At 36.0% G+C, this 19,792-nt stretch overlaps 1 protein-coding gene across 1 annotated transcript in view; it reads left to right on the top strand.

Moving 5' to 3' along the window:
• DACH2 (dachshund family transcription factor 2) overlaps positions 1 to 19,792 on the top strand; it is a 617,297-nt gene that overhangs the window by 315,798 nt on the left and 281,707 nt on the right. The gene's annotated exons all lie outside the window — the stretch shown is intronic.

Raw genomic sequence — 19,792 nt, 5'->3', positions numbered from 1 at the left:
TTTGTTCTTCTTTCTCTAATTGCTCTTGGTGTAAGGTTAGGTTGTTTGTTTGAGATTTCTCTTGTTTCTTGAGGTAAGATTGTATTGCTATAAAAATCCCTCTTAGAACTGCTTTTCCTGCATCCCACAAGTTTTGGATTGTCGTGTTTTCATTGTCATTTGTCTCTAGGTATTTTTTGTTTTTCTCTTTGATTTTTTCAGTGATCCATTGGTTATTTAGTAACATATATTTTAGCCTCCATGTGCTTGCATTTTTTACAGACTTTTTCCTGTAATTGATTTCTAATCAAATACCATTGTGGTCAGAAAACATACTTGATATGATTTCAATTTTCTTAAGTTTTCTGAGGCTTGATTTGTGTTCCAGGATGTGATCCATCCTGGAGAGTGTTCCATGTACACTTGATAAGGAAGTGTATTCTGCTGCTTTAGGATGGAAAGTTGTATAAATGTTAATTAAGTCTATGTGGTCTGATATGTTATTTAAGGCTTGTGTTTCCTTATTAATTTTTTCTCTGGATGACCTGTCCATTGGTATAAGAAAGGTGTTAAAGTCCCCCAATATTTTTTTGTTACCATTGATTTTGCCTTTTATGGCTGTTATCCTTTGCCTTATATATTGATGTGCTCCTTTATTTACAATTGTTTTGTCTTTTTCTTGGATAGATCCCTTGATCATTATGCAATCTCCTTCCTTGTCTCTTGTAACAGTCTTTATTTTAAAGTCTATTTTGTGTGATATGAGTATTGCTACTCCAGCTTTCTTTTGATTTTCATTAGCATGGAGTATCTTTTTCCATCCTCTCATGTTCAGTCTGTATGTTTCCCTAGGTCTGAAGTGGTTCTCCTGAAGACAGCATATATATGGGTATTGTTTCTGTATCCATTCAGCCAGTCTATGTCTTTTGGTTGGAGCATTTATTCCATTTATATTGAAGGTAATTATTGATATGTATGTTCCTATTTCCATCTTCTTAATTGTTTTGGGTTTGTTCTTATAGGTCTTTTTTCTGTCCTTCCTCTTTTGTTCTCTTCTCTTTTGTTTCCTGCCTAGAAAAGGTCCTTTAGCAATTGTTGTAAAGCTGGTTTGGTGGTGCTGAATTCTCTTAGTTTTGCTTGCCTGTAAAGCTTTTGATTTCTCCTTTGAGTCTGAATGAAATCTTTGCTTGGTAGAGTAATCTTGGTTTTAATTTTTTCCCTTTCATCAATTAAAATATACCCTGCCACTCCCTTTTAGCCTGTAGAGTTTCTGCTGAAAAATCAGCTTTATGCAGATTCCCTTGTGTGTTATTTGTTGCTTTTCCCTTGCTGCTTTTAATATTTTTTCTTTGTATCTCACTTTTGTTAGTTTGATTGATATGTGTCTCGGTGTGTTCCTCCTTGGTTTCATCCTGTAAGGGACTCTCTGTGCTTCCTGGAGTTGGGTGACTATTTCCTTTCCCATGTTATGGAAGTTTTCCAGTACAATCTCTTCCAATATTTTCTCAGGCCGTTTCTTCTTCTTGGACCCTGATAATTCGAATTTTGGTGTGTTTAATGTTGCCCCAGATATCTCTGAGACTGTCCTCATTTCTTTTCATTCTTTTTTCTTTATTCTGTTCTGCAGCAGAGATTTCCACCATTTTTCTTTCGGGTCACTTATCCGTTCTTCTGCTTCAGTTATTCTCATATTGCTTCCTTCTAGTGTATTTTTTTCATTTCAGTTATTGTATTGTTCATCTCTTTGTTCTTTAGTTATTCTAGGTCTTTGTTACACTTTTCTTGTATCTTCCTGATCCCTATCTCCATTCTTTTTCTGAGGTCTTGGATCATGTTTACTATCATTACTCTGAATTCTTTTTCAAGTAGATTGCCTATCTCCTTTTCATTTAGTTGTTCTTGTAGGTTTTTATCTTGCACCTTCGTCTTCAAAATATTTATTTGTCATCTCATTTTGTCAGATTTACTGTGTTTGAGGTCTCCTTTCTACAGGATCGTATTTCCTCTTTCTTCTGGTGTCTGACCCCTGGTGGGTGAGGTTGGTCCAGAGGCTTGTGCCGTTACCCCTTGAAAGCAGGTTTAATTGGTGTTGTAGAGAAAAGAGCCTGCCTTAGGTATTGAGTTGAGCCTCCCCTTTGCTCTGCAGTTGTCACTGCCCTGTCAGGGGTGGGGTCTGCTCCCTGTTTGTTGGAGTAGAGGCCCCCAGATCTGTTTCTTAGCTGAGATTCTTATATGCAGTGTGAGGTAGGCAGGATTGGAGCACTCCCAGTGGGAGAGAAGTCACTGAGTATCCCTCCTCTGGAGCTGTTCACCTGTGAATGTGCTCTGTTGTGTTCCCTTTCGCCTGTTGTGTGGGCTCACAAAGTACACTGCTGTTTGCATTGCTCTCAGTCCTGCCTTAACTGTGGGTATGCTAGCAATTAGACCTGGTGACTTTCAGGCATTGTTTCACAAGGTCACTATCACAGATTCACTGAGGTCAGGTCCCAGGACTACAGTAGTTGTGCACCTGGACCCAGTGTCAGAGCTATGGAGGAAGCCCAGGTACTGGTCTGGTGCAACTCCTGTGGGTCTGTGCCCACAAAGCCCACAGCTGCTAAGCCAGACCCGTCTGAGCTGCCGAAGCACTTCCTGTCCTTTGGGATGTTTTGCAGGCATCGAATTTAGGAAGCTGTCAACAGAGGTGTGACTCCACAGTTTGTGCAGCTGTGAGCAAAGATTTCAGCTCTTCTTTCTTAGTCACACAGCTCATGGGGCTCAACTGTGGTTTCAGCACCTCTTCTGGGCATATTTCCTAGTGGGCGTAGCTATCTGTGCCCTCCCAAGGCAGTGCATGCAGGTCCCATCACCCACTGGTGGATTTCCTAGTGGGGATGGTATCCATGCACTTCTGGGACAGCAGTTCAGGTTCTGGGACCCACTGATGTATTTCTGAGTCATGGAAGCTCTCTGCACCCTCCCTGGGCAGTGTGGGCAAGTCCTGGGGCCTGCTGGTGGGATTCCTAGAGGCAGGAGTTTTCCACACCCTTCCTGGTCAGTGGAGGAGGATCCTGTGGCCTGCTGGCAGAATTACTAGTGGCTGGAGCTGTCTGCACCCTTCTATGGCAGCAAGGATGGGTCCTGTGGCCCGCTGGTGGAATTCCTAGTGGGTGAAGCTCTCTGTGCCCTCCTGGGACATCAGGGCAGGTCCTGGCACCCACTGGCAGATTTCCTAGTAGCAAGAACTATTTGCATGTTCCCAGTACAGCAGGGCAGGTCCTGGAACCCACTGATGGATTTCCCAGTCACTGAATCTCTCTGCGACCTCCTGGGATAGCATGGGCAAGTCCTGGGGACTGCTAGTGGAATTCCTAATGGTCAAAGCTGTCTGTACCCTTCTGGGTCACCGGAGGCAGGTCCTGGGGCCCACTGGCTGATTATCTATTTAACTATAGCAGTTTGTACATGTCAATCCCAAACTTCCAGTCTATCCCTCCCCCCCACCCTTCCCCCTGATCCCCCACCCTTCCCTCCAGTAACCATAAGTTTATTCTCTAAGTCTGTGAGTCTGTTTCTGTTTTGTAAATAAGTTCATTTGTATTATTTTTTTCTAGATTCTGCATATAAACGATATCATATGATATTTGTCTTTCTCTTTCTGACTTACTTAGTATGATAATCCCCAGGTCCATCCATGTTGCTGCAAATGGCATTATTTCATTCTTTCGAATGGCTGAGTAATATTCCATTGTATATATGTACCGCATCTTCTTTATCCATTCATCTGTTAATGGACATTTAGATAGCTTTCATGTATTGACTATTGTAAACAGTGCTGCAATGAACATTGGGGAGCATGTGCATGTATCTTTTCAAGTTAGTGTTTCCATTTTCTTTGGATAAACCACCCAAGAGTTGAATTGCTGAATCATGTGGTAGTTCTATTTTTGGCTTTTTGAGCAACCTCCATAACGTTTTTCACAGTGGCTGCACCAATTTACATTCCCACTAACAGCATTCTAGAGCGCTCTATTCTCCACATCCTCTCCAACACTTGTTATTTGTGGTCTTTTTCATAATAACCATTCTGACAGGTGTGAGATGATATCTCATTGTGGTTTAGATTTGCATTTCTCTGATGATTAGTAATGTTGAGCATCTTTTAATGTACCTGTTGACCATCTATATTCTCTGGAAAAATATGTATTCAGGCCTTCTGGCCATTTATTAGTTGGATTGTTTGGTTTTTTGATATTGAGTTGCATGAGATGTTTATTTATTTTGGAAATAAACCCATTATCAGTCATGTCATTTGCAAATATTTTTTCCCATTCATAGTTTGGCTTTTTGTTTTGTCAGTGGTTTCCTGTGCTATGGAAAAAGCTTTTAAATTTAACTAGGTCCCATTTATTTAGTTTTTCTTTTCTTTCCTTTGCCTTGGGAGACAGGTCCAAAAAAATTATTGGTATGATTTATGTCAAAGAGTGTTCTGCCTATGTTTTCTTCTAGGAACTTTATGGTTTCCAGTCTTACATTTAGGTCTGTAACCCATCTTGAGGGTTTTTTTTTTTGTGCATGGTGTAAGAAAATGTTCCAATTTCATTCTTTTAAATATAGCTGTCTAGTTTCCCCAGCACCACTTGTTGAAGAGACTGTCTTTCCACATTGTATATTCTTACCTCCTTTGTTATCGACTAATTGACCATAAGTGCATGGGTTTATTTTTGGCTCTTTATTTTGTTCCATTGATCTATGTGTCTGCTTTTGTGCCAGTACCATGCTGTTTTGATAATTGTAGCTTTGTAATATAGTCTGAACTCAGGGAGAATGATACCCCTAGTTCTGTTCTTCTTTCTCAAGATTGCTTTTGCTATTTGGTGTCTTTTTTTTCACACAAATTTTAGAATTATTATTTCTGGTTCTGTGATAAATGCCATTGGTATTTTGATAGGGATTGTACTGAATCTGTAGATTGCCTTTGGTAGTATGGTCATTTTAACAATATTAATTCTTCCAATCCATGAACACCGTGTATCTTTCCATCTGTTTGTGTCATTTTTAATTTTGTTCATTCGTGTCTTATAGTTTTCTCATGTCAGGTTTTGCACATCTTCAGTTTGATTTATTCCTAGATATTTTATTCTTTTTGATGCAATTATAAATGGGATCATTTTCATAATTTCTCTTTCTCATAGTTCATTGTTAGTGTATAGAAATGCAACAAATTTCTGTATATTAATTTTTTATCTTACAACTTTATTGAATTCATTGATGATCTCTAATAGTATTTTGGTGGTGCCTTTTGGATTTTCTATGTATTATATCATGTCATCTGCAAACAATGATGATTTTACTTCTTCCTTTCCAATTTGGATTCCTTTTATTTATTTTTCTTGTTTGATTGTTAAGGCTTCCAATACTATGTTGAATAAAAGTTGCGAGAGTGGACATTCTTGTCTTGTTCCTGATCTTGGAGGAAACGCTTTCAGCTTCTCATTGTTAAGATGATGTTTCCTGTGAGCTTATCATATATGGCCTTTATTATGACAAAGTATGTTGTTTCTATACCTACATTTTTATTATAAATGAATATTGAATTTTGTCAGAAGCTTTTTCTGCATCTTTTGATGTGACCATATCATTTTTATCCTTCCTTTTGTTAATGTAGTGTATCACATTGATTGATTTGTGGATATTGAACCATTCTTGCATTCCTCCAATAAATCCCACTTGTTCATGTTGTATAATCCTTTTCGTGTATTGTTGAATTTGATTTGCTAATATTTTTTGTGGAATTTTGCATCTATATTTGTCAGTGATATTGGCCTGTAATTTTCTCCTTTTGTGATAAGTTTGGTTTTGGTATCAGGATGTTTCTGGCCCTGTAGAATGAGTTTGGAAACATTCTTTCCTTTGCAACTTTTTGGAATAGTTTGAGAAGGATAGATGTTAACTCTTCTCAAAGTGTTTGGCAGAATTCACCTGTGAGGCCATCTGGTCCTGGACATTTTTTCATGGAGAGATATTTTATTATTCAATTTCATTCCTGTTAATTGTTCTGTTCATGTCCTATATTTCTTCTTGGTTCAGTGTTGGGAGATTGTACGTTTCTAGGAATTTGTCCATATCTTCTAGGTTGTCCATTTTATTGGTATATAGTTGTTTATAGTAATCTCTTTTGATCCTTTGTATTTCTGTGGTGTTGGTTGTAACTTCATTTTCATTTCTGATTTTATTGATTTGAGCTCTCTTTTTTCTTAATGAGTCTGGCTAAAGGTTTATCAGTTCTGTTCATCTTTTCAAATAACCAACTCTTAGTTCCATTAATCTATTCTGGGTTTTTTTTGGTGTCTATTTCATTTATTTCTGCTCTGGTCTTTATGATTTCTTTCTTTCTACAAACTTTAGGCTTTGTTTTTTCTTCATTTTCTAGTCATTTAGGTGTAAAGTTAGGTTGTTTGGGTCTTTTCTTCTTTCTTGAGAAGGCCTGTATAATTATACACTTCCCTCTTAAAACTGCTTTTGCTGCATCTCACAGATTTTGGATTGTTGTGTTTTCATTTTCTTTTGTCACCTGGTCCAGGTGGTGCTGGGGCTACTGCCAGCTTACTGGTAGGCATAACTTGGCCTGGGGTCACTGGCTTCAGGGCACTGGGGGTCCTGAAGCTGGTGTTTGCTCATTGGTGGTTGGGGCTGAATTCCATGGGTCACTGGCTGAGGGGCCCAACGTGTCCCAGAGCTGGTGCTTGACTGCTGATTGTTAGGAATGAGGTCAGGGTGGGGGTTCCATGGCTGGTGCTTTTCTGCTGGTGGGTGTGCTGGGTCCTGCCAGGGCATGCTGTATGGCTGTGGTGTTCCTGGGGCTGGTGTCTGTCCATGGGCAGGTTTTCATTGGCTTATTTTTTATTTCAGCAGAAAAGCACTTAGTTTACAACCATTAATTATGATGTTAACTGTAGAATTTTTGTGATGTTCTATATCAAGTTGAGGAAGTTCCCATCTATTTCTACCTTATTGAGAGTTTCTATCAAGAATATGTGTTAGGGCTTCCCTGGTGGCACAGTGGTTGAGAGTCCACCTGCCAATGCAGGGGACACGGGTTCATGCCCCGGTCCGGGAAGATCCCACATGCCGCGGAGCAGCTAGGTCCGTGAGCCATGGCCACTGAGCCTGTGCGTCTGGAGACTGTGCTCCACAATGGGAGAGGCCACGACAGTGAAAGGCCCGCGTACCACAAAAAAAAAAGTATATGCGTTAGATTTTGTCAAATGCTTTTTCTGAATATATTTATATAATCACATGACTTTTCTACTTTATCCTCTTGATGTGACAGATTACATTCACTAATTCTCATATGCTGAGGCAAACTTGCATACCTGCAAGAAATCTCATTTGATCATGGTGTATAACTTTTTATAAATTGTTGGACTCAATTTACTAATATTTTGTTAAGGACATTTGTGTCTAAGTTTATGAGAGATATTCATCTGTAGTTTTTGTTTCTTTTAATAAAAGAAAATATTTGGTATCAGTGTAATGCTGGCCTCAAAGAATGAGTTAGTAAGTATTCCCTCTGCATCTATTTTCTGTAAGATATTGTAAAGAATTGGTGTAATTTCTTCTTTAAATGTTTGGTTTTATTCACTAGTGTAACAATTGGGCCTTGTGCTTTCTGATTTTGAAGTTTATTAAGTATTGATTAAAATTTTTAAAAAGATATTGGCCTATTATCTATCTATTTGTTTATTGAAGTATAGTTGATGTACAAAATTATGTTAGGTTCAGGTGTAAAACATAATGTTTTGACATTTAACTACGTTACAAAATGATGACCATGATAAGTCGAGTAACCATACAAAATTATTCCAGTATTACTGACTATATTCCTTATGTTGTATATAACATCCCTGTGACTTATTTTATAACTCCAGTATGTACCTCTTAATCGCCTTCCCCTATTTCATCCAACCCTCCACTTCCCTCCCCTCTGGCAACCACCAGTCTGTTTTCTGTATTTATGAGTCTGTTCCATTTTGTTATATTTGTTCATTTGTTTTGTGTTTTTTAGATTCCACATATTAGTGAAATACAGATTTTTGTCTTTTTCTTTCTGACTTATTTCACTTAGCATAATACCCACTAGATCCACCTGTGTTGTCACTAATAGCAAGATTTCATTCCATTTTATGGCTGAGTAATATTCCATTGAGTAATATACTATATCTTCTTTATCCATTAATCTATTGATTATGTTGCTAATCATAGGTTACCTTCCATATCTAGGCTTAGGTTGCTTCCATATCTTGGCTCTTGTAAATAATGCTGCAATTAACATAATGGTACATGTATTTTTTCAAATAAGTGTTTCTGTTTTCTTTGGGTAAATACCCAGAAGTGGTATTGCTGCCTTGTAGGAAGACCTATTTTTAATTTTTTGAAGAATGTCCATACTGTTTTCCATAGTGGCTGCACGAATTTACATTCCCACTGATGGTTCACGAAGGTTCCCTTTTCTATACATCCTTGCCAACTTATTATTTGTTGTATTTTTGACAATAGCTATTCTGACAGGTGTGAAGTGATAGCTCATGGTTTTGATTAGTGTTTCTTTAATGATTAGTGATGTTGAGCATATTTTCATGTGTCTGTTGGCCATTTGTATGTCTTCTTCAGAGAAATGTCTATTTGGGTCCTTTGCCCATTTTAAAATCCTGTTTTTTAATGTTTTTATTTTTGATATTTAGTTGTGTGTTTTCTATTTATTTTTGTTATTAACCCCATATCAAATATATCATTGGCAAATAGCTTCTCCCATTCAGTAGATTGCCTTTTCATTTAGTTGATGGTTATCTTTGCTGTGGAAAACCTTTTAAGCTTGATGTAGTCCCATTTGTTTATTTTCACTTTTTTTGCTTTCAGTAATTTGTGTCTTTCTAGGAAGTTTTCCATTTCACTTATGTTATCAAATTTGCAAACATAGTAATTTTCAATATTTCTTTATTAGTTTTTAATGTTTATAGGATCAGTAATAATGGCCCCTCTTTCATTTATGATATTAGTAATTTAATTATCTCATTTTTTTCTTAGTTAGGCAGGTTAGAAGTTTCATAAATTTAATAGACCTTTTCCAATAATCGGGTTTTGGTTTCATTGATTTTCTGTTTTCAATTTCACTGATTTTTGCTGTAATTTTATTATTACTTTTATTCTGCTTTCTTTGGATTTAATTTGATTTTCCTTTTTTTAGTTTCCTAAGATGAAAGCTTGAATAATTCATTTTATGTCTTTCTCTTTTGTAATTACTAATACAATTTCATAGATTTCCCTCTAAGTCCTGCAGTCATCACACTTCACAGATTTTGATAAATTGTATTTTCATTTTCATTCAGTTCAAAATACTTTAAATTTATCTTGAAATTCTTTTTGATCCACGTGTTATGTAAAAGTATGCTATTTAATGTCTATATGCGGCTGCTTTCCAAGTATCTTTCTATTATAATTTCTAGTGTATTTTCATTGGGATCTGAGAGCATACTTTGTATGATTTTTAGTCCTTTAAATTTGTAACAGCATGTTTTATGGACCAGAATGTGGTCAGTCTTGGAGAATGTTCAAAGTAATTTGAGAAGAATGTGTATTCTTCTGTTGTTGAATGAAGAATTTGTAAATGTAAACTAGATCTAGTTGATTGATGGTGCTATTCAGTTCAACTCTGTCCTTACTGATTTTCTGCCTGCTGGATCTGTCAATTACTGATAGATGGGTGTTGAAATCTCCAACTATAAGAGTGGATTAGTTTTTTTCTACTTGAAGTTCTATTAGCTTTTGTGTCATGTATGTTGATGCTTTGTTTTTAGGCACATTCACCTTAAGAATTAAGACTTCCATGGAGAATTGACCCCTTTATCATCATGCAGTGCCTTCTTTATTCCTAAGAATTTTCCTTGCTCTGAAGTCTGTTTTGTCTGAAGTTAAGAAAACTTTGGCTTTCTTTTGATTGGTATTAGCGTGATATGTCTTTTTCCATCCCTTTATATTAAAGCTATATGTGTCTTTAAATTTAAAGTTGGTTTCTTATGAATAACATATAATTAGGTGTTTTTAATACACTCTGATAGTCTCTGCCTTTTAATTGGTATATTTAGACCATTGACATTTAAAGTGATTATTGATATAGTGGGATTAATACCTATTGTATTTGTAGCTTTTTTCTTTTTTTGTAGCTTTTTTCTCTTCACTGTCCTTGTTTTTTGTGTCTGCTTTTGATTCCTACTCTTTTTCTGCCTCTGATTTTAACTGAGCATTGTACATGAATCCATTTTATCTTCTCTTTTAGCATTCCAATTATATTCTTATTTTGCTATTTTTTGTGGTTGCCCTAGAGTTTGCAATATACATTTATGACTAATCCAAGTCCATTCTCAAATAATACTACATCCAAAATTTTACAGTTAGTGCAATTACCTTATAACAGAATATTCCCAATTCCTCTCTTCTCTCCCTTACAATATTGCCATCATTCATTTTTGCCTATCCGTATGTTATAAGTTGCCAAGTGCATCATTGGTATTACTATTTTGAACATACTGCTAACTGCTAAATCAATTAAAAATGAAGAAAATAAAAGATTTCATTTTACCTTCATTTATTCCTTGTCTAATGCTCTTCCTTTCTTTATATAGTTCCAGATTTTAGATATATACCATTCTCCTTCTTTCTGAAGAACTTCTTTTAACATTTTCTGCATGGCTAGTCTACTAGTAAAAAATCCCCTCAATTTTTGTTTGTCTAACAAATCTTTATTTCTCCTTTACTTTTGAAGGATAATGCCATGGAGTAAAGAATTATTGGTTGGTGTTTTTCTTTTCTTTCAACACTTTAAAAATTACACTTCACTGTCTTCTTGCTTGCTGGTTTTTGGAGAAAAAGCCTATATAACTCTTGTCCTTGCTCCTCTATAAGTATGGCTTTATCCACCTACTTCTTTAATTTATGATTTTCTATTTGTTTTTGATTTTCTCTAGTTTGAATAAGATAGGCCTAGTTATAGTTATACATACAGTTGACCCTTGAACAGCGTGGGGGTTATGGGTATGACTCCCCACACATAGTTGAAAATATGGATAAAACTTTATAGTCAGCTTTCTGTATCCCTGTTTCTGCATCAATGGATTCAACCAACAACAGATCATGTAGTACTGCAGTATTTATTGAAAAAAGTCCACATATAAGTGTACATGTGCAGTTCAAACCCATGTTCTTCAAAGGTCAACTCTGTGTGTGTATACACACACACACACACACACACACACACACACACACACACACACACACACACACACACATATATATATATATATATATATATATATATATATATATATATATATATATATATATATATATATATATATATATATATAGTGCTTCTTGTTTTCTGAGCTCCCTGAATCTATAATTTGGTGTCTACAATAATAATTTCATTATTACTTTAAATATGTCTTCTCTCTCTGTCTTTCTTTCTTCTCTTTCTGATATTTCCATGAAACATATATTACAACACTTGTAGTTTTCCCACAGTTCTTTGATATTTTGTTCCATCTTCTTCATTCTTTTTTCTCTTTGATTTTAAGTTTTCAAAGTCCATATTGACCTTTCTTCATGTTCACTTATTCTTTCTTGTTTGTTTCCAGTCTATAGATGATCATATCAAAGGCATACATCATTTTGTTGCAGTTTTTAAAAACTTTCTAGCATTTCATTTTGCATGTTTCTTGAGTTCCCATCTCTTTGCCAACATCAGTTCACCTTTTGTTGCATGTTGTCTACTTTGTCTATTAGTATCCTTAGCATATGAATCATGGTTATTTTTAATTCTCAGTCTGATAATTGTTAAATCTCTGCCATATCTGAGTCTGGTTCTGATGTTTGCTCTGTCTGTTTAAACTGTTTTTTGTTTGTTTGTTTTTGGTTTTGTTTTGTCTTTTATTGTGTCTTGTGATTTTATTTTTTTCTTGTATTACGCAGGCCTCTCACTGCTGTGGCCTCTCCCATTGCAGAGCACAGGCTCCGGACATGCAGGCTCAGCAGCTATGGCTCACGGGCCCAGCCGCTCCGCATCATGTGGGATCCTCCCATACCGGGGCATGAACCCATGTCCCCTGCATCAGCAGGCAGACTCTCAACCACTGCACCACCAGAGAAGCCCTCTTGTGATGTTTTGTTGCAAGCTGGACAAGATGTACTGGATAAAGGAATTTAGATAAATAGGCCTTTTAGTGTGAGGTTTTATTTTTATCTGGGTGGTTGCTAGCCTGTGTTTAATGTTTGCTATCTCTGTAGGTGTAAGAAGCTAAAATTGTCTCTATTTTCCTTGTTTTTTTCTCCTGTGGACCATGGGTTTCCCTAGAGCCTACTTCTTAAATATTGTCTAGACATGGAGATCTGTCAGAGGTATCTAGAGTTAGATTTTTCCCTTCTCCAGGTCAGTTAGTTTCCAGTAAAACTCCAGTCAGTTGGGCTCTGGTAATATAGTCTCCCTGAGGTCATTTTTCATTAGAAGAACAGAATGCTCTGGGTGTATTTAAAAATGGCTACATTCCCCCTCTTCTAGCCAAAAGTACTAGGGGATTTTTCTCTGATCTTCACTATGAGGACCTGGTAGATCTCCTGGAGGTAAAACACCTAAAATTATGGGGGACCCTCTAAGACTGGCCCTCCCTGGCATTTTTAACTCTCAAGCTTGTCTACTTTGAGCCTTTGGCAATTACAGTTTAAGTTTTCTGCCTTGGTATTGGCTCTAATAGTAAAATTCTTTTTCTAGGCCTCTGTTCTAGTAAGCTGTAAGTCTGTATATTCAACATCTTTCATTATGGTTTTAACTTACATTCCCCTGATGGATACTGATACTAAACATATTTTCATGTGTTTATTGGCTATTTGTATATAATTCATTAGAGAAGGGTTGATTCAGATCCTTTTGCCTATTTTTTAATTGGGCTATTTGCCTTTTAAGTAATGAGTTGTGTTTTAATTTTCAGAGTATTCATTTTTCACTTCTTTTGTTAAATTTATTCCTAAATATTGTATTTCTTTTGATATTATGTAAATTAATAGTCATTTCAATTTCATTGTGTTATTTTTAGGTGTTTATAGAAATACAATTATTTTATATAATGATTTTGTATTCTACAACCTTGTTGATCTACTTTATTAATTCAATAGCTTTTAAAATTGAATTCCTTAAGATTTTCTATATACAATATCATGTGATACATGAGTAGAGATAGTTTTATGTCTTCCTTTCCAATCTCATAGCTTTTTATTTTATTTACTTCACTAATTCCTATAACTTGAACCTCCAGTACACTTTTCAACAGAGGTGGCAATAGCAGGCATCCTTTTCTTTTTCATGATCTTAGGGGCAAAGCATTAATTATGATGTTCTGTGAGATTTTGTATATGCCCTTTATCAGGTGAAGTTCCCTTTATTCCCAGTTGTGGAGTAGTTTTTTACTAAGAAAGAGTGTTGTATTTTGTCAAATTTTTTTGCTTCTATTGATATGATAATATGGTTTGGACCCTTTATTCTATTAATATGGTATATTACATTAATTGATTTTCTATGTTAAGCCATTCTTGAATTATTCAGATAAATCTCAATTGGCCATGGTGTATATTGCTTTTTATATGTAGCTGAATTTTGTTTGCTAGTATTTTGTTGAGGATTTTTGCATGTAGATTCATAGGATAAATTGTTTTATAGTTTTCTTGTGATATCTTTGATTTTGGCATTCAATTTACTCACATTTTCTATTTCTTCTTGAGTCAATTTTGATAGTTTGTTTCTGTTTCTAGGATTTTGTCCGTTGCACCTAGGCTTATAATCTTTTTTATTTCTGTAAGGTCTTTAGTAATGTCTTCTTTTTTATTTCTGATTTAAGTCAATTGAATCTTCTCTCTCTTTTTGTCTGTCTATCTAACAGTTTGTCAATTTTGTTGATCTTTCAAAGAAACAACTTCTGGTTTCCTTGAGTTTATTTATTGATTTCTATTCTCTATTTCACTTATTTCCGCTATAAACTTTACCATTTTCTTTCTTTTACTTGCTTTGGGTTGAGTGTTCTCTCCTTTTATTTCTGGTTTCATAAGGTAGAAGGTTGTTGTTTTGAGACTTTTTGTGTGGAAAAATACACATAACATAAAGTTTAGAAGGAGGAACTGTCCATGTTCCCTTTTATTCTCTACCTCAAAGATTCAACTTTTCTATTTTTATTTGAATTTATAATTTATATATATCTACTGCTAAGTACAAGTTAAGATTATAAAAACCAGCACACTTATCATAATACCATAAACCCAGAAGTAGAAAATTAGTGTATGAAGGCGAGAAAAAGCCTACTAAAAACTTGGGTTAATACCATTGCAGTGTTTATGCTCAATCATGGGACCTAGCCATTCTTTTCTAATTTGGTGAATTTGTGGATGTAGGGATGGGTCTACATTGGGTTAACAAAATTAATATTTTAGTTAAAGCTTTTGAGGGATCCAAGTAAATGAAAATAATTTTTTAAAGGCAAAAAAATTTTACCATTTTAACCATTATAAAGTGTACAATTCAGGAACATTATGTACAGCCACAACATTGTACAAACACTATGTTGCTCAAGAATTTTTTCATCATCCCAAAGTGATACCTTACTCATTAAGCAGTCACTTTTCATACTCCCTCTCCCAGCCCCTGGCAGCCACTATTCTGCTTTCTTTCTCTGTGGATTTGCCTGTACTGGATATTTTATGTGAAAAGAATCATACAATATGTGGCCGTTTGCATCTGGCTTCTTTCACTAGCATAATGTTTTCAAGGTTCATCTATGGTGTAGCATGTATCAATAGTTATTATTTTCTATGTCTATTATTTTCTATTTTTTATTATTTTTATAGATATACCACATTTTGTTTATCCATTTATCAGTTGATGGACATTTGGGTTATTTCCATCTTTTCACTACTGTGAATAGTGCTGTTCTGAACATTAGTGTACAGGTTTTTGCTTTAAGACCTGTTTTCAATTATGGTATAGACCTAGGAGTGGAATTCCTTGCTCAGATGGTAATTCTATGTTTAACTTTTCCAAGAACCACCAAACTTTTTTCCACAGTGATTGCACCATCTTACAATCCTACCAGCAATGTATATGTGTTCTAATTTCTCCACATCCTCCCCAATACTTACTTTTTTTTTTTTCCATATGGTCATCCTCATGGGTGTGTAGTGGTACCTCTTTGTGGTTTTGAGTTGCATTTCACTAATGACTAATGACATTGAGTATCTTCATGTCCTATTTGGCTGTTAGTATATCTTTTTTGGAGAAATGTCTACTCAGCTCCTTTGCCCATTATTTGTTTGTCTGCTTTTTGGTTGTAAGAATATTTACATATTCTGGATACTAGAATCATATCAGATATATGATTTGTAAATATTTTCTCCTTTTCAGTGGGTTGTCTTTCCACTCTTTTGATACACAAAAATGTTTAACTTAGTAAATTCCAATTTATGTAGATTTTCCTTTTGTTCCTTGTGCTTTCAGTGTCATATCTATGAAACTGTTGGCAAATCCAAGATCATCAAGGTTTACCTTTATAATTTCTTCTAAAAGTTTTAGAGTTAGCTCCTGTTGTACTAGCATTATTTGTTGAACATACTATTCTTTCCCCACTGAATGGTCTCTTCACCCTTGTGATCATAGATGTGGGGGTTATTTCTGGATTCTCAATTCTATTCCGTTGATCTAGGTATTTATTCTTAAGGAAGTACCACACTGTCTTGATTACTACAATGCTGTAGTAAGTTTTGAAATTGGTAAGTTTGAGTTCTTCAACTTTGTTATTGTTTTCAAGATTGTTTTTTTTCTATTTGGAGCCCTTTGCAATTCCATATGAATTTTAGGATTGTATTTTCCATTTCTGCAGAAAAAAAAAAAGAGCTGTTGTCATATTGATAGGGGTTGCATTGAATCTATAGATTGCTTTGGGGTGTATTGCCATCTTAACAATATTAAGTCTTCTAATCCATGAACATGGAGTGTATTTCCATCTTCATATTTAATATAGTCATTTACATCTACAAATTTCCCTTTAAGTACTTTTTTAGCTACATTCAATAAGTTTTGGTATGTTGTGTCTTCATTTCATTCATCTCAAACGACTTTCTAATTTCCCTTGTGATCTTGTGTTTCAACCATTGGTAACTTAGGAACATGTTTTTTAGTTACCTCATATTTGTGAATTCCCCAAACATCTTCATTTTATTTATTTATTTAATTTATTTATTTAAAAATTTCCTTCTTTCTTTCTTCCTTCCTTCCTTCCTTCCTTCCTTCCTTCCTTCCTTCCTTCCTTTCTTTCTTTCTTTCTTTCTTTCTTTCTTTCTTTCTTTCTTTCTTTCTTTCTTTCTTTCTTTCTTTCTTTCTTTCTTTCTTTCTTTCTTTCCTTTCTTTCTTTCTTTCTTTCTTTCTGGCTGTGTTGGGTTTTCGTTGCTGGGCACGGGCTTTCTCTAGCTGCAGCAAGTGGGGGCTACTCTACGTTGCAGTGCAGGGGCTTCTTACTGTGGTGGCTTCTCTTGTTGTGGAGCATGGGCTCTAGGTGCGTGGGCTTCAGTAGTTGTAGCACACAGGCCCAGTAGTTGTGACACATGGGCTTTGTTGCTCCGTGGCATGTGGGATCTTCCCAGACCAGGGCTCGAACCCATGTCCCCTGCATTGGCAGGCAGGTTCTTAACCACTGCACCACCAGGGAAGTCCCCTTCATTTTATTTATTTCTAATTTAATTCTACTGTGTTCAGAAAATAAAACTTGCATGTTTTCAATTCTTTTAAATTTACTGATGTTTGTTTTACTGCCTAGCATATGGTCTATCCTGTAGAATGTTCTATGTACTTCAGGAGAATGTTTTCTGCTGGTTTTGGGTGTAGTATTCTATAGATGTCATTTAGGTCTACTTGCTTTGTAGTATTGTTCAAATCTTGTATTTCCTTGTTGACCTACTACCTAGTTGTTCTATCTGTTATTGTAAGTGGATTACTGAAGTCTCCAACTATGATCTGAATTATCTATTTTTACATTTATTATTTCAGGCTTTGCACTATGCATTTTGGAGCTCTGTTTGTAGGTGCACATATATCTATAATCATTACATCTTTGTGATTTATTGACCATTATTATTATAAAATGTCCCTCTCTATTACTAGTAACATTTTTTAAATGTCTATTTTATTCCTCTTCAGAGGGCACAGCCTTTAGCATAAATACAGTCACTATGGGATGACAAGGTTTTATCATGGTTCTCTTTGACTGTCACTTTCTCTGATATCTCTGTCAAGCTGTTTGCCTCTGTTGATATCTCATTCAGCCCTTAGCCCTGAGTCATAACCAGCTCATTTTTCTCTTATTTTTGACAATGCATTGGGGGTATAAATACTACATATAGTCTGACCCAATTATATTCTGGCTACTTTGCAGGGGTTGATTTTATAAGCTATTCTTTGAGGCTTGTTCTGACCCCAAGAGGGATCTTCTTACTTGTTTCTTTCCCTGGTTTTCTCTTGTCAGCTAGCTGGCCTGTGGTTTAACTGGTTGTTCTCATGGAGTTATTAGCCTCCTCTTTATTGCTTACATCTAAAATATCCATTATATTCAACAACACCATGAAGTTTGAACTTTCCAAAACTCTACCAAATAAAGTCAGTTCCCTCGGGAAGAGCTTCTTAGTTTTCTGTTATTATGGCCCACCTCTGTCTCTCCAGTTAACAATTGTGCACCATTTCTCTGGATTTGGGTACAGGGAGGAGCTTACTTCTCTCAGAATGACACCCCTGCTTCACATGACAGTAACTTCTGCTCTTCTTCGCTTGCCTTTCCCAAGATAGAACCTTCGTCCTTTGAATGAGCTAGGACAAAAGTGATCTGGGCTGCACTGTTTCTGTTCTGCTGCACCTTGTTAGAGCTTCTGCCTTGTAAATTGTGGCTAGGTGGAGGAAGAGAGACCTAGAACACTCAGAATGTAATAGAGCTTTTGTAACATGGAACTGAGGAGGTTGAAAAATGTCTTTCCATCCTCAGAGATATCATAGCCCTTAACTGGGATCTGGGGGAAGAGACGACCCTGGGTTTTTGGTCACACCTGCTCATAGTGCAGCTCCTGTCCTGCTGAATTGAAGCAGAGGGGAGGGAGAGAGGGTTTCCTGACTCAAGTGTCACTGACTTTTGCTGTTCTTATTGGGATTTTATATATTTTGGGGGGGATAAATGTTTCTCCTTTTGCTGTATTTAATTGGGGCTATTTCTAACAGACTTAAAATTTTTGGTTTCAAATAATTCTTATCAATTATGTTTTTCCCCTGGGAGCAGTTCTGCAGAGCTCCTAACATCACTGTTCTAGAATTCATCTCTTATTGATTATTTCTTCCATGCAAGCTCAGTCTTTCCTTGTTCTTGTGTATCTAATAACTTTAGAATTTATTCTATATATTTTGAATATTATGTTAGATTTTAGGACTTATTTAAAGCCTATGCAGAATGTTGCCTGTGCAGAATGTTGATATTTTGTTTTATCAAGGAAACAACCTTTTTATGTTCAGGCCACAACTTCTCATCCACACTGTGTGTGTTGTGCTTTCAATGTAATTGTTGTTAAAAGTCTGTGCAGTGATTTTCAAATCTATCATTTATGTGCATTACCTAGGGCATTCTGGTGCTTGGCAGTAGTTTCATTTAGTTTATTTCTCAAAGTCTTTGGTATGCAGAATAAGATCAGATCCCCATGCACACACAGTTCAGACTTGATACCAGGATTTCATAAACTATTTTATAGGCTCAGTGTCTTGAGTACCTCCCTCTTCTTGACTTCTCCTGTGATTTCAAGTTCTTTGGGTCTCCTCTCTTCAGACCTTTGGACAGATATTTGAGACTTGGTTACTTCACCTTATTGGGCACTTCCATTCCTGTGCCTGTGTTCATTTTCTTGTGGTGGGGAGTCAGAAATAAAAAAAAAATCAATGGGCTTGGTCCCAAGTTCTTGGTACCAGATCTCCTCTGATCAGAAGGGGAACTTCCTGTACTCTTGGTTCCACACTACAGTATGAGAGCTAGGACATGAGGGATTGGAGAAAGGAAAACAAAGAAACAAAAAACAAAAGAAAAAATCAAGGATTTCCAGTATCTCTGAATGGTAGGACTTCCCTTTCCTGCTCCTTAAGCCAGAGGCAGAGGGCTTCTCCTATTTCCCTCTCTGTCTGCACCAGTGCCCATTTATATGTTTCAGGCTATGTTGAGTTCAAGCTAGAAGATACTGGAGGGGAAATTGTGCAATCCTACTACCAGATCAGTAGTACTTTGAATTCTGATGTTCTTACTCTATCCTCCTGCTAATATACTATTCAGAATTCTCAAAAAGCTACATCATGCATTCTGTCTAGGTATCACTGTGTTGTGTGAGAGAGAAAGGGTGGTATGTGTTTACCTGTTTTACCTAGAAGCACCACCAACTTTGTTACAGCATGTATTTTGACCTTTCCCTGTATGGCCAGGTACACAATTTCTGTACCACTAATCACACAGGTAAATTATGGTATATGATTTTAGTAGTCCTTGCTGTACATGTAACAAAGGCCCTGAGTTTTGATGAACTTTGATTTGGATTACCCATCAATTTACTGATTTCCCCTTACAGTCCTAAGGGAAAGAGGAAATTCATACTACTATGGAGTACAATTAAACTCACAGCCTTTCCTTCACAATTTAAGACCTTGAAATTTATTTCATTTGCTTCTAGTAAT

This window comes from Pseudorca crassidens, chromosome X, assembly GCF_039906515.1.
Source record: "Pseudorca crassidens isolate mPseCra1 chromosome X, mPseCra1.hap1, whole genome shotgun sequence".
NCBI classification, from domain to species: Eukaryota; Metazoa; Chordata; class Mammalia; order Artiodactyla; family Delphinidae; genus Pseudorca; species Pseudorca crassidens.
The sequence above is the reverse complement of the archived record's forward strand: the minus strand, read 5'-3'. Positions and strand labels throughout refer to the sequence as shown.